Raw genomic sequence first — 17,124 nt, forward strand, 5'->3', positions numbered from 1 at the left:
TGAACCTAAGCCACTATTACCTTCCTCATCGACGCCCGTGCTGTTAAGTAGGGACTTAACAACAGCCCAAGGAACAGGAGCTGGGTAGATGGGATGCTCACAGCATTGCCTGAAGTGGGGATTCTTACTCATCCTTTGAACTAACTTATTCATATTCCTTCTTGATTTCTTCAGCCAATATACACCCATATCCACAAATCAAGATCACACGGCTTTCTCAGAATAATTTCTTAGTGTCTTAGTATCTGAGGAGGCACACAATTTATTTCCAATACAAAATGGGATGAATACCTTCCCTAAATAAACTGCCCACCTGGAGGAAGGATGCAGGAAGGCTGAAGCAGACTCCTCAGATGAGATGACCTCTACTCAAATGCTCTTTGTATTCTTGGTTTCTCTGGATGAAAAAGTAAGATAATTATGACATTTCAATATTGAAATAAAATTAGTCTTTATTCCTCATTCTTCAGAGGAAATTATGCTCCATTTTTAACCATGCAACACAAATGCGGAGTCATCTGTGGAGAGCTGAGCAGGGTTATTTTTGTGAACACAGAACTCTCTGTGCACAGGGTTTCTCTTCCTGTGTGTGCACTTAGCATCCTGACTCCGGCTCCCAGAAGCTTGGCCATCACTCCCCATGTCTCAAAGCCAACCCAACACTCACATTGCTTCACTCTCTTTAACAACAATGAATGGTGCCTGGGATAATGGCATATCTCACTCATATTCCATGTCTGTGGCTAGTTCTAATGGATCAAACTAAAAGGATTAAAGCATTATCTTGTCCCATTTAGCCTAAATATTTTCAATCCTAAACATATAATGTGAAATTTTATAGCATTGCTAGAGTACACATAGTATATTAATTTATTGCTTAATATATTAGTAAGGTTTAAAAATCATGTAATGAATTAAATATTAAAGACCTACATAGCCAGTGAAGTTTCCTTGCTCTTTAAATGCCTCTGGCAAGGATTTAATTTAGATTTAATAAAAGAGTTATTATATTATTTATTTGATTATAAATATGCAAATATAAGTACCATGCTATAAATACTTCTGCTAATTTAATTCTTGCTGACTTATGGAGGTTTATTTAGGTGCAACTAGCAGTTTATTACGATGTACGAGTTGAGACCCAATAACTATATTCTCAATAATCCATTGATATGTAATAGGTAATAACTAGATTGTATCCAAGGTAGTGCATTTATATGATACTTTCTATTGAATGTTAGCTTAAAACTAATTATTAGTAGCATATTTACTAAGCTTCAGCTGTTTAAGAGATATTCATCTTAATAAAAAGGTTGTTATGCCCCAATAGATATTCATAATAATCAGTTAATATTTAATTAACATATAATAACTCCCTCATTAAACTTAAATTAAATCCTTATTTGAAATACTTAATTTAAAGTGCAATGAAAATATTGCTATAGAAAATCACATAGCTTCCCTACATTGCTTTCACTAGCAGAGTAAGCCATGGTCTCCCAATCTAAGCCAGAATTTTGCATGACAAGGAAGGATGTTTAGGGTGTACTTTTAGTCTACATAAATGAATCATCAAATATGACAAATTTGAAAGGAGGCGATAGCTTTTTACTGAGCCCATATTTCAATTTGCTTTAGCAATCACTGAAGTCTAATAAAGCTGAAACAAACTGAAATGGTGAAACAATTGATTCTTCTAAATAAGATGGAAACAACTAAAGTAGAAAAGGAACTGTAAAGCATATTCTTCACTGATCCCTAGAGACCATCTTCTTTGCACACTTACTTAACTCTATAATCCCTCCCCAAGAACAAATGTACCACCATGGGAGTGCCATACCTTCCAGATTCCAGTTGGGTTTTCTAATGAGAAGCACCATGAAATCCAAGTGAAAGACTGGGGAGAGGTCAGGGCTGGGTCTTCCTTTCCTCGTCCGTTTTGTTGAACTGTAGTTCAGTTCGCCAGGGTTTCTCTCTATCAAGCCACAGATTTTGTCTGTTAATACTTCCTAAAGCTCCAGTTCTCAATCCATTATGCAATTTGTCCTTTTCTTTGCCCATTCAGGTTTGGGAGAGGTATATTTCCTACCACACAACATTTTCCTTTTTTGGCCAAGGCCTGGATTTATTTGCAAATGGAAGAAAGAAAATAAAGAACAGAGAAGGAAACAACTTTTACAATATACTTCCAATGGCCTCTAACAAGTCTTAATTTCAAGCAATTAGAAGGATGAAACCCAGGGTCAGATTTTCTGCAGAAAACCACACAAGAAATGGGGAAAAAAAGTCAAAGAACATTTTTGACATCATATTCTAATTATATGTAATTATATGAAGTAGGCAGAAAGCTTAAATTTCCCTTATTTTGAAATCAATATTTTCCTTGGAGTTGATTTCATAGAATTATTTTATATGGCCATCTGTCCACAACCATTGAGCCTTTGTCTACCATTCTTTTGCAGAGCCTCCTTTAACTTCTGTATTTTAATGACTAGGGTCCTATATAATTTATCATGTCCTCATGTTATTTCTTTTAGTCATGTATCCGTAACCCCTCTGTATATCAACTATACAAAAATAATAAAATAAAAATTAGATAAAAATTCAAAATCAATCTTTTCTGAAAAATCGTAGTTTATAAATTTTTTGAAGGCATGGTACCATTCCTTGAAACAAAATTGAAAACCTTATAGTTAATAAAAGCTGTGGTTGAAGCAGTCTGCAGTAATTCCATTGGATGATGGGAAGACACCTGCTGACATCTTCCTTCTGGGTCACCGCATGTCCCCAAACTTTCCTGGTCAATGTGCTCTGTGTCAATGGTCACAGTGATTGGATAATCACATAATCCAAGCTGGGTTCTTCAGAGTCTTCCAAATAAGTGTTTCTTCCCACTGGGATGACAAGTTGGAGAGATAACAAAAACCTATCATCAGTAAATAGTTACCTTAACCGTGAGAGCCAACCAGGCTAAGAGTAAAGCCAAATAGGAAGGAAGCCTGAACCAAGAGAACACGATCAGGGAAGTCTAATGGTAACCCTTCAAACCAGGAACCAACCAAACAAGACCAATGGTAACTGCAAACCTTTAGAATAAACAAGGCCAATGGTAACTGCAACCTTTAGAATAAGCAAGTGTGACTGCTGATCAATTCTTGTTTTTTTCTTCTGCCTCTGTCATTTACAACCACTGACAAGATCTGCCAAAGTTGTCCTTCCTTTTGTGTTGACTTAATTTGTATTAAAAAAATCATGTTTGTACCTAATTCGGTAGATGAACTTATTACAAGATTACCTTTCATGGTGGTTAAGTTGATGCATGCAAACAACTAATTCATTGGAAAATAGGTGTAAGTTTGTTTTTGGTTTTGGGGGAAATAAAAAGAGTGCTAAGACCTTCAGCTCTACACCTGTATGTGATGCTCAATGCCTCTGAACTTCAGTTCCTCACTAACCAATTCGTTCATATTATGAATCTTTCTTTGCTCAGAGAGTTATTCTGAAGTTTATATCAGTTTTACAGTTTTACAGTTTTTTAGAAACTGTAAACGCTTTCCTTGTAAAAAATATAAGAACAGCGGTCAGCAGTTTAACCAAACATACATTTTAATTATTTTGTCTATATTTTAGAATATAAAAGGCCTATCACTATACATAGACAGACACATACACATATAATGTACATACACATATATTTTCAGTACGCTACTCCAAAGGAGATAATGTGTTTAAAGGTCGGTGTCATTATGTGTTTCCTTTGGACTGTAGTTAGGGTTTCCAAAGCACTTTACCAACATGAAATGATTCAGCTTCTTAACAGCCCTCTGACACAGGGGTGTTGTGGAGGGGAACACTTCCGTGCTGGAATAGAGACCTGTATTTATTTTCTAGATTGTAAAAATCCACTTAGGGAGACTCTGGGCATTAAAAATCAATTTAAAATACAATTAAACTATTAGTGTATCCAAAAGAGAGCAATAGAAACATTAGGCTACGTCTATTCTTGGGCCAAAGGAGTAAGGAGTAAAGGCAAACATCCAGAACTTAGGACATAATGGCTGCAACATCCGCTGTGGGAACAGAGAAAAAATGGGAGGCCTTTAGTTTTCCAAATTGATTCTTTCCAGTGAAATCTAGGTGTGTTCTATGCCACATGTGCCTGGTAAAGCCATTTTTTTCTGCTTTACTTTGTCTGGGGTTTAAAACCTGGGACCATAGACAATAATCATATTAAATCATAGATGCTGCATTGAGATGATTTATTTCTGTTTAATTTTAAAAACGGAAGAGGTTGGTAGTTTGTCATACCCAAACTGCATTTCTGCCTTGCTACTTCTTCTGTCCACACGGTAGGAACTAAATTGTTACCAATTTGTGGCTTCCCTCCGCTCAGTCTAGCTCACATATGGGTCCCAAGTCCGGGAAAGTCACGTAAAAACCACAACTTCCCATTCAAAAATCAAGACTCCACAAACCACACAAACAATTACCCATGATTTTTTCCAGCTTTTAATGACATTAAAAAAAAACGTTTCTTAGTATAAAAAACTGGTCATCTATTTTTACTGTACTTGTTAATCATAGCTAAAATACATCATCCTACCTGTATCATTTCCCTTAAGACTATTGGAATTTATGGTGTGAGATCCACATTTTTCAGAGGCTCTAGTGAGATCCTCTCACACCCTTCTCTAATCCCAGGAGTTAGTAAATTACATCATCTAGTGGAATAAATGGACTAGTTTCATTTTTACCTCGTAAGTAGAAAGTATTATAAGATTTCTTTCTTTTTTATTTTAAGGTCATGGGGCTTGAACTAAGGGCTGGGCACTATCCTTGAGCTTTTTTGCTCAAAGTTATCGCTCTACCATTTTGAGACACATTGCTACTTCTGGGTAATTGGAGATAAGAGTCTCTAGGGGCCAGGCTCCAGCGGCTTATGCCTGTCATCCTGGCTATTCAGGAGGCTGAGATCTGAGGATCACAGTTCAAAGCCATCCCAGACAGCAAAGTCTATAAGACTCTTATCTCCAATAAACCATCAGAAAACTGAAGTGGCACTGTGGCTCAAGTGGTAGAGAGCTTGCTTTGAGCTGAAGAGCTGAGGGGGCAGTGTCCAGGCCCAGAGCTCAAGCCCCACAATTGGCTTTGAATCACAGACTTGCTTTGAACACAATCCTCAGATTTCAGCCTCCTGAATAACTAGGATTACACGTGTGGCACCACTAGTACCTGACATAATGTTTTCTATTGGGCCCAGAATTCATATTTATAGTCATACAAGATCATTAGACTGTTTGAATCCCAGATTCTAGGAGAGGAAAGAGTATAGAATACTGACTTTCAGAGTTACAATTCTCCTTGATCTTTCTCTTACTTGAATTTAACTTCTTTGTATTTCATTCTTCATATATACAGTCAAATAGAACATGGCTCAAGATTACTTGTGCCTCAAAGCCTTCATTAAACAACAGGCATCAACTATTGGGAAGTGCTGATAGAATATCAGCCCTGATTGAAATCCCACCCTTACCTACATCAGGTGAGTGCCCACTCAGATTTTAGTTTTCTTTCTGCAACTTATACCTCAATCTGGATAGACAGAGTCATCTTGAATATTTCTTTCAGAGACACTATTGCTCTTTGTGTGTTAGTCAGGTTTCTGTTGCTCTGACAAAATGTCTAAGATAACTTAAAAGGAAGAAATGTTTATTTTGGCTCACTCTTTCAGGTTCTAGTCCAGGGTATCTTAGCCTTATTGCCTTATGGCTTGTGGTGAGGGAAAACACTTGGCAGTCCAAATCAGAGGAGGCTTCTTTGTCTGGCATCTGGAAAGCAAAGGAGAAAGCAAGGAGCCTGAATCCAAAATCCTCTTCCAAGACACACCCAAAGGCCCCCAAAGGCATAACTTCCTCCAACTAAGTTCCACCTCTTAAAGGTGTCACCACCTCACAATAACACCACAGCTAGGAGATCAAATCTTTAACATGTGGGCTGTTCAGATCCATACTTTAGCAACTTACAATTATAGTCTCTGTTAGTATTAATTTACTATTTTTATTCTCACTAAGTTGTATGGGGGAACAGACCATAGTTTTCTCACAATGTTTGTCACACATTAGATCCTCACAAACATTTGTTAAGTGAATAAAGAAATAAGCGAATGATTATATTGTGAGCCTTAATTTTGTTTCTTCTTTACTCATCATGTTTCTTTTTATTCTTTATACAACCAGCGCTTCAACAATGTGCCTGGCTGCTACTCAATCTATGCCCACAATGCCAGCTGTCTCACCTAAACTGGTGAATTATTTTTCATTATTAGGATAGTCAAGATCATCTTTAAAATCGGCCTTTTGTGACACTTACAAAAGGACTAAACAGAATGTCATTAATGAATTTACTGATAGTGCTCCTAAGCTGATTCTAATTTAGTCTCTTTTTTTCCCCTGCAGCAATGTAAAAAGACTTAAAAGTTTTCCTTAGATAGCCACAAATCAATCAATAAGTATTTGTTTCATGCCCATTGTGGCTTAGGCTTTGTAGCAAGGTGTTTTATTTATAACAGATTTTGTACCTGTTTTAATTGTTTTCTTTAGCACATAGGCATGTGATAAATAAATACATCTTCAGTTCAGTTAAATAAATTGGTATCCACAAACTAGGGTCAATGAAAGAATACTGAAGTCTGAATTTCAAAGGGTTTATTGCCACAAGGAAATGAAATGACTTAGGAGCTCCACATAGAACACATGCTAGAAATTAAAAATTCAGTGGGGATACTGGAGATGTCCACATCTGAGGAGAGTCATCATCATCTCCATGGAAACCATCTCCCACCCACTTCTTGGGAGAAAACAGCAGCTGTTCAACAGCAAGCAACCGAGGAAAATGCAAATCAGGGAAAAGTAGAAAACTCAGGATCCACTTAAAATTGTGAAAGGGATGGAATTTTAGGTAAAGGAATGAGAATTAAACAGTAATTTGGCAAATGAAGATATATTCGCTTCCTGTATTTCCAAAAGAATGCCCCCCCCCCGCAAAGATAGAGGTACAAAGTGGTCAGAAAGTTACTTCAAATATTTATCATTACAGTCCCAGGTTGGATGATGATCACAGCATTTGTGGAAAGTAACGTTGTAAAAAGAAAATTCTTAAGAAGGGACACAAGGGTAAATACATTTGGGGGTTAATTCCAAAGATGAAGGAAGAAGGAACACTAAAACATTCCATCAATTCAACAGGAAGACAGAAAGGAAATAAAAGAAGACTATATTCTGTTGAAAAATCTGTAGTTTTGTTACATGAGGCCTCTTTTGTGTGAGGTTTCTCTATGTGGTGTATGAGTATGTTTTCCACAAAGGGTTTCATTTATACATAGTAAGGATCTAGACTTGAAAGCTTTGGGTAAACACAGACAGCCAAATCAAACAATTTTTGGCCATATCAAGAAGCATGGAGAGCTGGATGGATCATAGGGAGTTTACATGAAGAACTCAAGAATGAAATGAGATGAGAAGTGTAACAACTCAAGGGGTAGACTCTTGAGAATGTCTTCCTGTCCCTTTAGACTTTCCTATCTGGGCTGGCTTCCAATCAGGATCATTGGATCTAAGCCTTCTCAGTAGCTAGGATTACAGGCATGAACCACCAGAGCCTCGCTTAAGATAAAGTTTTTAAATGATAAAAATTTTCCATTACTGGAAACCTAAGGGTCAGGACTTTTAACCCACATTTTAATTCTATATATGTGTATTGTGCTTAAAGAATTTTTCAAGTTTTGTTGAGCTATAATTGGTTTATACAAACTATACAATTAATATATAAAATATCAATTTGAATATATGTATATACTTATGCTATTACCACCATAATCAACATAATAAGCAAATCTATTATGCACCTACATTTCCCTTTATCCATTTAGATTGCTTCTTTTTTTGTCTATTTGTTCTTTCTATTGTTAGTAGGAAGTCTTCCTCTTAACAAATTCCTAAGTACACTGTACCTTATTATTAATGGTGGATGCTGTATTGCACAGAAAATCTCTGGAATTTACTCTTCTTGTCTAATTTTAATTTTATAGAAGGCTAGATTTATTTATTATAGTTCTGAACCATATGATTCAGTTGTGGGAAAAGGTCATATTTTAATTTTCTCTCAGATAGATGCAAATGCAAACATTGTCATGAATGGATAAAGAGGTCAGTTTTTTTTTTTTCTTGAAGAAAGATTCCAAATTTTAGGCTATTGTAAAAATCTAGAGTAATCTTAAGTTACAGAGATGTATGTGCCAAAACATGTCAATTGATTTCCTTTCATTCCCTGTCTATTCCACTGGGATAACCTTATCATTGGAGCTTCTTTAGTATTCTGCTGAGATTCTAGGGTTAATTGTATTGATGAGTGCCGGGCAGGCGACTGTAGGGTCTTCCACCATTAGCTCACAGAAGCTGTGCATGAAAGTGTTTCTTTAACCTGCTCATGGGATATTTCAGGCCTGCTACTTGGATGCTTCCCTTGAATTTTAGAGGCAGAAGCATTTAGAAAGTTTAGGAGCCAGAGGCCTCAGGTATAAACTCAACTTCCAACTCAGGTCACACTCTGTCTAGCACTAAGGTGTGACCATGGCACCATCAGGCTGCTCCCTTGCACACAGCCTCAGGAAGCCATTTTCTACATTAAAGTCAGCACTCTGTCTGTCATCTGTCCATCTGTCATTTTAATGCATTCCACCTGCGAGTCTTCAAGGTTTGCTGACTTGTCCCATTCTTCCTCCTGGGCTAATGTACAGGGCAGCCAGCTGCTTTAAATATGGGGAAGATAGAAATGAAATCATAGAAAAAAGTACCCAATTCACCAAACTACTTTCAGTCCATCCTCCTGCAAGTTTCCCCTGATTTTTCTTTGAAATATAACTCAAATTCTTATGAGATATAAGACAAAAGTTTTAAGGGTATATACCAAAATTTCCACATGAGGTTTACTAGGCTCAAGGCAAGACTGCTTCTGACCTAACAGAATAATAGCGAAGGTTTCATGATGACAGGTTTTCCAAGGAATCCTATCTGAAGGTCCATTTTTAAATCCCTGAACATTAGCAGTGACACCAAATATCTCTCAAAGAACATTATGTGTATCAAATTCCACTGCCCAATTGACTTTAGTGAAATAATGGAAACAGAAAATAACTGTGCCTCAAGATATCATAAATCACATGTGAGGGTACAATAAAGCACTTCAAGTACATATTTAAGAGAAAAATGCAGATTTCCTGATAAAATATTAATACTGTTACTCAAATTAAGTCACTAGATAGGAATGCAAAGTAGCCAAAGTTATTGGTATGTTTAGCCAGATAGCTTCAAGCTCTGAAAGAAAAATAGCAACCATGCTAAATGATGGCCAAGTATTGGATTTCCACAATTGTCAGCATCTCTCCAGCCTACTCTGGAAGTTTCTCAGCCATCTGGCCTTGGTCAGAGGTCTTGAATGAAGAAAAAGAAGAAGGAGGAGAAGACAAGAAGAGTGAAATGGAGCCTTTAGTTCCAAACTAGAGATTGGGAAGATTTTTAGAAACATATATGAAAATGTAAGGTAATCTTGAGTATGACCTCCTAGCTCCTTTTTGTTTATTTTCCATCATTTTATCATTTTCAGCGTGCATAATACGTGATTTAACTATGGGATTCATATGTCAAATAGAAAAATGCTAATATAATCATTCATAATACTCATATAAAGACAAATTTTAACTTTTCCATTTAACAAGTGTTACATAGTGCTTCATTTAAGTTCATTATGTAATGAAAGCATGCACTGTCAACAAATAAATTAAAAAATGACATATACAGATTTTGATTTGGAGAAGTAATGGATATTAAAATATAAATTAAAACTTAATTATTCCTTATCAAAAATATTACACCAAGAAAACTTTGGTGACTCAATTTGCAGTCTTTGAAGCTGCACTTTAAAGAAACTGTCTTATTTTTAATTTGTATTTAATACTCTAGGTTATTTTTCCAGTGATTTGCAAATAGCAAGCTAAGGATATGACCACTATTTATTCCAATGCATTAAAAACCAAAGTGAGCCAGAAATGGCACTGTGGCTCAACTGGTAAGGCATTAGCCTGGAGCTGAAGAGCTGAGGGACAGCGCCCAGGCCCAGAGTTCAGCCCCCATGACCGACAAAATAGATAAATAAATAAAATAAAATAAAATAAAAACTAAATTGAATTCAATTGTCTTTTCAAGTATAAAGGGTCCATAGAAGAATACCTGAATGAATGTTAAGACACAACACATCCCTAGAAAAAAAGGCTAGATAGAATAATGGTTGTCATTTTTCCCACATTCACTAGAATTCTAGTCAAATAACTATCAAACCTCAATAGCATTTTTTCAAAGAACTTGATGAATTGATTCCATTTCTAGAAGAGAAAAGTTATAAGAATTTCCAAGGGAAAGTTTTTAAAGGTAAGAAGTGATGGAGATAAGATGTTTTGTATGCCTGTAGAAATGAAAATAGCATGATGCTGATGTGAAGATAGAAAAATAGACCAAGAGGATTTTCTTATTTGTTTGTTTCCTTGGTGATTGCCATTCTTACTGAGGTGTGATGGATTCTCAATCTAATTTTGATTTGCATTTTTTATGGCTAGGGATAGTGAACATTTCTTTATGTACTTATGAGTAATTTGTTTTTCTTTTAAGAGCTGTTTGATTCATTTGCTTATTTACAAATAGACTATTTGTTCTTTGAGTGTTTAACTTTTTGAGCTCTATATTTCTAGACATTAATCTTTTGTCTAATGCAAAGATTTTCTTCTATTTTATAGGCTGTCTCTTCTTTCTGGTAATCATTTTCCTTGATGTACAAAAGTTTGTTAATTGGATGCGATCCAGTTTGTCAGTTCTAGGACTTATTTCCTCAGTTATCAGAGTGCTAGTCATCAATCTTTGCTTGTGCCTATATCTTTAGTTTCCTGTAGTCATTTCAGTATCTTGGGTCCTTCAGTAAATCCTTAAAACTGTATCTCTGTACAGTTCTAAAATGTATACATAAGTGCTAAAGACGCACAAATAGCCAAAGCAGCTCTGAGCAAAACGAGCAATGATGGAGGAAACACAATGACTGATTTCAAATTATACCAGGGGAGCAAGAGTAACAAAAGTAACAAGAGTACTGGGACAAAAACAAGATGCACAGACCAATGGACTAGAAGATCCAAATGCAATACCACTGACTATAGCCACGATTTTTGACAAAGTTGTAAAAACCCATAGGCTGGAGAAAAGACAACCTCCTCAACAAATGATGGTAGGAAAATAGGATGCTACATGTAGAAGACAAACTATACCCCTATCTCATACTGAACTCTGATTTGGAGTTGTGGCTCGCACATTCAGGATATAGTTCCTTACAACTCAATTATAATATGTGCTGAATTTAGTCTTATTAAGACTAAATCCACATATGAGTGTGTTGAACTCCAGTATTGGTCTAATGATGAAACTATGCATTTTAGTTAATTCTTAAAGTAGAATTTAGTCTCACTAACAAAAAGTGACAAATCTTATCCTAAGCTTCTCTTTTTATTTTTCCATTAACCAACTCACAACACTAAGTGATCGCTTTCCATAAGTTTTTACTTATAAAAGGGAACAACAGGCACATTATCGCTATTCAAATATAATATTGGATAGAGTGATTATGTTTTATAGCCCAATTCATGAATTTAATAATTTTTATGAGTTAGCATTTGTGATTCTCAGAATAAAAGGTAAAATTAAATAATAAATGTGCCAAGCAAAAATAATGCTGAACAATCAATATTTTCCTTTACCTGCATTCCTAGGTAGTCCCTATTTCATAATATATTTCATACACATGTACATAAAAGTGGATGCATTTACATTTTGAATGTATGCATGTATATATAAAGATGTATATATCTGTGATAGCATTTCTGCATATTTTAATTTTAAGGCAGCACCATCCTGTATTTAGCATGTATAAACATATATGTATATTAAGTATTATAGCCACATGAATGAATAATAAACAACATTTAAACATATACTCATAAATAATTTATGTATGAGATATATAAGATATATATTTGTGATGCATAGCAATAAAAGATTTGGGGAAAATATATATGCATGTATGATTCCAGGACAGAAAGCCCCCCACAACTTTTACTTTACTCAAGAATCAACTAAGAGATTCAATCAAAATCACAGGGGGAAAAAAATGACAAAATCCCAAGTGTCATAATTTTAGCCCGATGTTGATCTCACTTAATATTTTCCTTTTAAACTTCAGTTTTAGACATGGAGCGTGAACTATAGATGGTTCCTTTTTATCCTGGCTTTTGTTCACATGACTTCTCTTCTGAGATTTGCCTTCCCTTAGATTTGGATTCTTATCATAAGGCCTTGTTTTGGAAGCACCAATTGCCATTTTAATGCAACTTACTGATCATGCAGACAGCCAGCCTCTCATAAATCATGTAGAGTAACTGAAAATATGATTTATGAGCTAAGTTATGGGAAATGGGGTCCCTTAATATTCTTAACCCTTCAGGATAATGTTACCTATCACAGTCCCTTTTGGATTCAAATGAAGGTGGAACTAAAATGCTTTCATTCTACACTGTCCCCACCCCTATTCCTACCCCCCAACCCTTCAATTTTGACCCTTTCACTTTTCTCCATAGAGCTTTCCCAGCATCAAGTTCTTTGACTGACTGTGAATTCTCAACTCAGATTTTTATTCCTTCTCTCGTGGCTGCTGTGGAAACATTCCTAAGGTCTGGATTCACACAGTAATTAAAGAAGTCAGCAGCATCTTCTTATAGAATCAAGGAGCACAGTATTACAGTTTGCTGTAAAAGACAGTCGGTAAAAGATCCTAGAAAACTCAAGAGGAAACTAATTTAAAGCCTATGCTTTGTTGAAAAGAAATATGAAAAAAAGTCTGTAATATACAGTAAATGAGGCCCATAATTCATTGGAACCTCCAATGAGTTATGTGTTAAATTCCTAGTTCATGACATGGTCATGCTTTTTGTTTAAAAAAAAAACCCACCACCAACAACTTTCTATCAACACTTTTCTTTGTACTAGAAAATTTAAAAGCAAACCTCCATCTGCATTAATATGTTTACATATGCAAATAGTAATTGTATACCAGTAAGTTACTATTTACTCCCTCCCTTATGGCTCAATATATTATCGCTTCACCAAACCAACAAATTAAAAGCAATTTCTAATTTCTTCCCCAAATATCCAGTGGCTAAATGTTATTAATGCTTTTGTCTGAAAGGCACAAATTCAAACATTGCTCAGTTAGGGAAGAGGAATGCACAGTCCTGATTGCTGGCAATCAGTTTCAGTCATCTGTATTTCCTTCACGGAGGTGAAAGTTGATCTCACCATGGAACAACAGTTATAATTTTACTTGTACTATTCATCAAGTCTGATATTTCAGAGCCTACAATCATCGCTTTCCAGAACTAAAGTGTAAGCAAGTTGTTGACTATTTTCTTTTTAGCATATTCTTTGGGGGAAAAAATGTTTGCCTGCATATTATGGGTTTTTCTTCTGTCTGTGAGAGACTCTAATAAATCACATTTGCTTTCAGCCATCATAGATTATTAGGCCTTTATAATCATGAAATAAACCCAATAGACTACTGCTATTTTGAGAAGATGGAAAATCACTAGGTATTTGCTCCTTTGTATGATTCTGTGATTCCCTCATTTTTCAGGAGGGGAGTATTACATTTAGACTCTGTCAGCATATTGCTTGCACAATAATGCTTACAACAAATCGTGGTCTGAGGTGTGGGAGTGGATTGCTGGGGACAGAGCGTTCCAGCATCGCAGGGATTTAGTCAGTTTATCTCACAATGTGAACCTCTCAAATTGTTCCCTTTTGCCCTTTCTCTTTTTCATATACAGTAATTGCTGATCATCTTTTATAGAACAATGCTTGGAAATAATTTCAGTTTTAAGGAAGTTCATGAAATCCATCAGACAGAATGAAGCCCCTAAAGGAGATTTATGCAAATTCTGTCTCAACACAATTACTGCAATTAGATACACACATACCTTTGTGTCCTTAATACTGTAATTTTCATGGGGTGATGATTTGAAGGAATTCTTTGCTAGGAATAGATCTAAAACACAAGGTTTTGATGACATCCTCAGCTAAACTAATTGTGTGAGCTTGGAATAAGGTAATGAACACAGATGTTGAGGTCAATATAATTACTAATTTCTGGATCTGGGTTAAAATTTCTGAAGGGCTTCAATATAATTTGCAACTTCTAACTGCCACTGATAGAAAATTCAGCATTTTTCTCCCCTGGTGTGTCTGTAATATTTGGTTTTTATTCAAAGGTGTCCCCAAATGAACTTTATTTGTCAAAGGAACAAAACCAAATCTACTTTCTCACTGACTCTTCATCATATCGAAAGATGCAGATGTGAAAAACAAAAGAAACACTTGGCTGAAAATGTGTGTATTCTAAAACACAGCTCATAAAAATCATATTTATTCCTTGGAGAAGAGGCAGGCATAAAAGGGGACAAATACAAGGAGGAATTTGCTATTGGGTTATTTACATTTCAGATAGTCCTGAAATTATTAGATAGTCATTTTCTTGGATCTTTACTCCCTATCAGTCCCATACTGGCTGTACATCTTATGTCATAATTGCTACAAAAGAATCTTATTTTAAATGGTATTTATTTCCAAGTTTTTGTGCTTACACTCCAGGGTGATCCCTATGTTTCAAAGTGATATAAGAGTTTTCCATAAACAGTGTTTCAGAACTCTATCCACTTACCTTGCCTCAGATAAATAAGCACAGGTAGAGAGGTGCTGAGTGAAAGGCATGCTTCAATGGAAAATTATTTCAAAGCTTAAATGAATAGAAAGAGTTCAACTAAACAGACTGGGGAGCCTAAGAGGGAAAACTATTATGTGTGCAGTATTACAATTTTAAAAAAGCAGTCAAATCTCTCTCACACACATAAACACACACAAAATAGAATAAGAATACATATTTGCCTTCATGTTCCATAACTCTGATAGTTGTTGTTTCGATTCTAATTCTTTTATTTAATTTTGCAGAACCTTTCAAATTCAAATAATGTAATTCCTTAGAAAGGCTAACTCACAGCCCAACAAAATAAACACCAGGGATCAATGACTCAAAAGTGGGAATAGGTTTAAATAGACAGGGGTAGACAAATGAAGAGAAGAAGGTAGAGAATAAAATTCAATGCATGTTCTACAAAATTAAGAAAATGGAGGGAAGGGATAAGGGTGGGGAGAGATGGGGGTAGAATGAATGACGAAAGGGATGAAACTGATCATTGTATTCATAGACTACTTTGTCAATCTATGTATCTATGTAGTCTACGTATTCATAGACTACTCTGCACAACTACTTAAGGATAAAAATACACACACACACACACACACACACACACACACACACACACACACACACACACACACACACACACACATATATTTGTTGGTCGTGGTACTTGAACTCTGGGCCTGGGCACTGTCCCTCAGCTCTTCAGCTCAAGGCTAGCGCTCTACCACTTGAGCCACAGTGCCACTTCCAGTTTTCTAGTGGTTTATTGGAGATAAGAGTCTCATGGGGGCTGGAAAGGTGACTCAGAGGTAGAGCACTTGCCTTGCATGCCTGAGGCCCAGTGCCCAAGCCCAAAATTCAGGCCCCACGACCGGACCACCCCCCCTCCATAAAAAAGAGTCTCATGGACTTTCTTGCCCAGACTGGCTTTGAACCACGATCCTCAGATCTCAGCCTCCTGAGTAGCTAGGGTGACAGGCATGAGCCACTGGCACCTGGCTTTAAAAATAATCTTGAAAGAGTTTTCATCAATTTCATTATTAAGCAATTGTACAAATGGGGTACAATTCCAGACTTTCATTGACAAGCACAATGCACTTGGTCCATGCCAGCCCTTTCATTGTTCTCCCCATTTTCCTCCCTTCCATTCCTGCTCAAAAGTTACATAGTTTGATTTTACATAAAGTACAATGAATAGAGTGGCTGCATTTGCTCACCTTTCTTCCCTTCTTTTATATGCCCCCCTCCTTTTTTTTTTTAAGTATTTGTTGAAACAATACCATGCAACACAATTCTTCCATATTCCACTTAGGATTTGGATGCCAAACTCTTTAGGTTATAATTGTCCAAAAGATTTCTGGAACTAATTGGCTAATTCAGAAGGTCATCTCCTACTTTCTGCTTGACTAATTCTTCTCTGTGAACCGTGATGCATTCCATAGCCAACCCCACCTCTACCTAGAGACCTCCACACTGAGACTTGCTTCAAGTTCATTGCTGAAAACCTTCCTTTGTAGGCCCAAACCTTTAAAATCCTGACTTAAAAAACTCTAAACTTCAATCAAAAAAAAAAGGGAGGAAAAAAAAAAGAAAAACAGAAATTTCATCCCTCCTCCCCTGATCCTGACAGCTTGCCTCCCTCTATTTTTCATCCAAATAAGCAGAGCTCTGTAAATCTTGTCCAGTAGACATGGACTGAAAGAATTAATCAAAGTGTTGTTTATGAGCTGCTCAGAGCAGATTAAATGTTATGTTGACAACACAATTTGCAAATTATCTATCAACATCAGCAGACATTCAGAAATGAGCCAAGCCAATTGGATACCTTTGGACACAAGAGGATCATGTGTTTCCTAGACTTGTTTCCAAAATTTAGTCCTTTTGAGTGAGTTTTTTCCCCCCAGCATTTATTTGCAGCCTCATTACTGCAGATGAGTTCCTTTATGATTTGTTTTTGGATAGTGTCTGTTTTATTTCTGCCATATACAAGTCATTTTTTTGTTATAATCTAACCACAACTTTCTTTTTATCCCCACCTACCAACTCAATGCCAGACACATCCTACGGCAGTTACCACTGGATATTCACAAAATATGTACCTTTTAAAAACACTTGCTATCAGCTAGGCATGGGTGATTCACCCCTGGAATCTTAACTAGTCAGAAACTGAGATCTAGGGATCATGGTTCAAAGCCAGACTGTGCTGAAAAGTCTGTGAGA

General features: G+C 36.1%; 1 protein-coding gene across 7 annotated transcripts in view; it reads right to left on the reverse strand.

Annotated features, from left to right (window-relative positions):
- Positions 1-320: 320 nt before the first annotated feature.
- The window catches only part of LOC138820687 (cytosolic beta-glucosidase), a 271,928-nt gene continuing 255,124 nt past the window's right edge, over positions 321-17,124 (reverse strand). For 5 of the 7 annotated variants that reach the window (XR_011369950.1, XR_011369952.1, XR_011369954.1 and 2 more), the window contains 4 exons: positions 5,724-5,828; positions 2,753-2,894; positions 1,841-1,975; positions 322-397 (listed from right to left, as the gene is read on the reverse strand). The gene's annotated coding sequence lies outside the window, so the exon portion shown is untranslated. Of the gene's footprint in view, positions 398-1,840; positions 1,976-2,752; positions 2,895-5,661; positions 5,829-17,124 lie in introns of those variants that run through there. The other 2 variants (XR_011369948.1, XM_070012443.1) reach the window with 2 other exon arrangements.

Source organism: Dipodomys merriami, unplaced genomic scaffold (genome assembly GCF_024711535.1).
Source record: "Dipodomys merriami isolate MVZ:Mamm:240054 unplaced genomic scaffold, mDipMer1.0.p SCAF_9, whole genome shotgun sequence".
NCBI lineage: Eukaryota > Metazoa > Chordata > Mammalia > Rodentia > Heteromyidae > Dipodomys > Dipodomys merriami.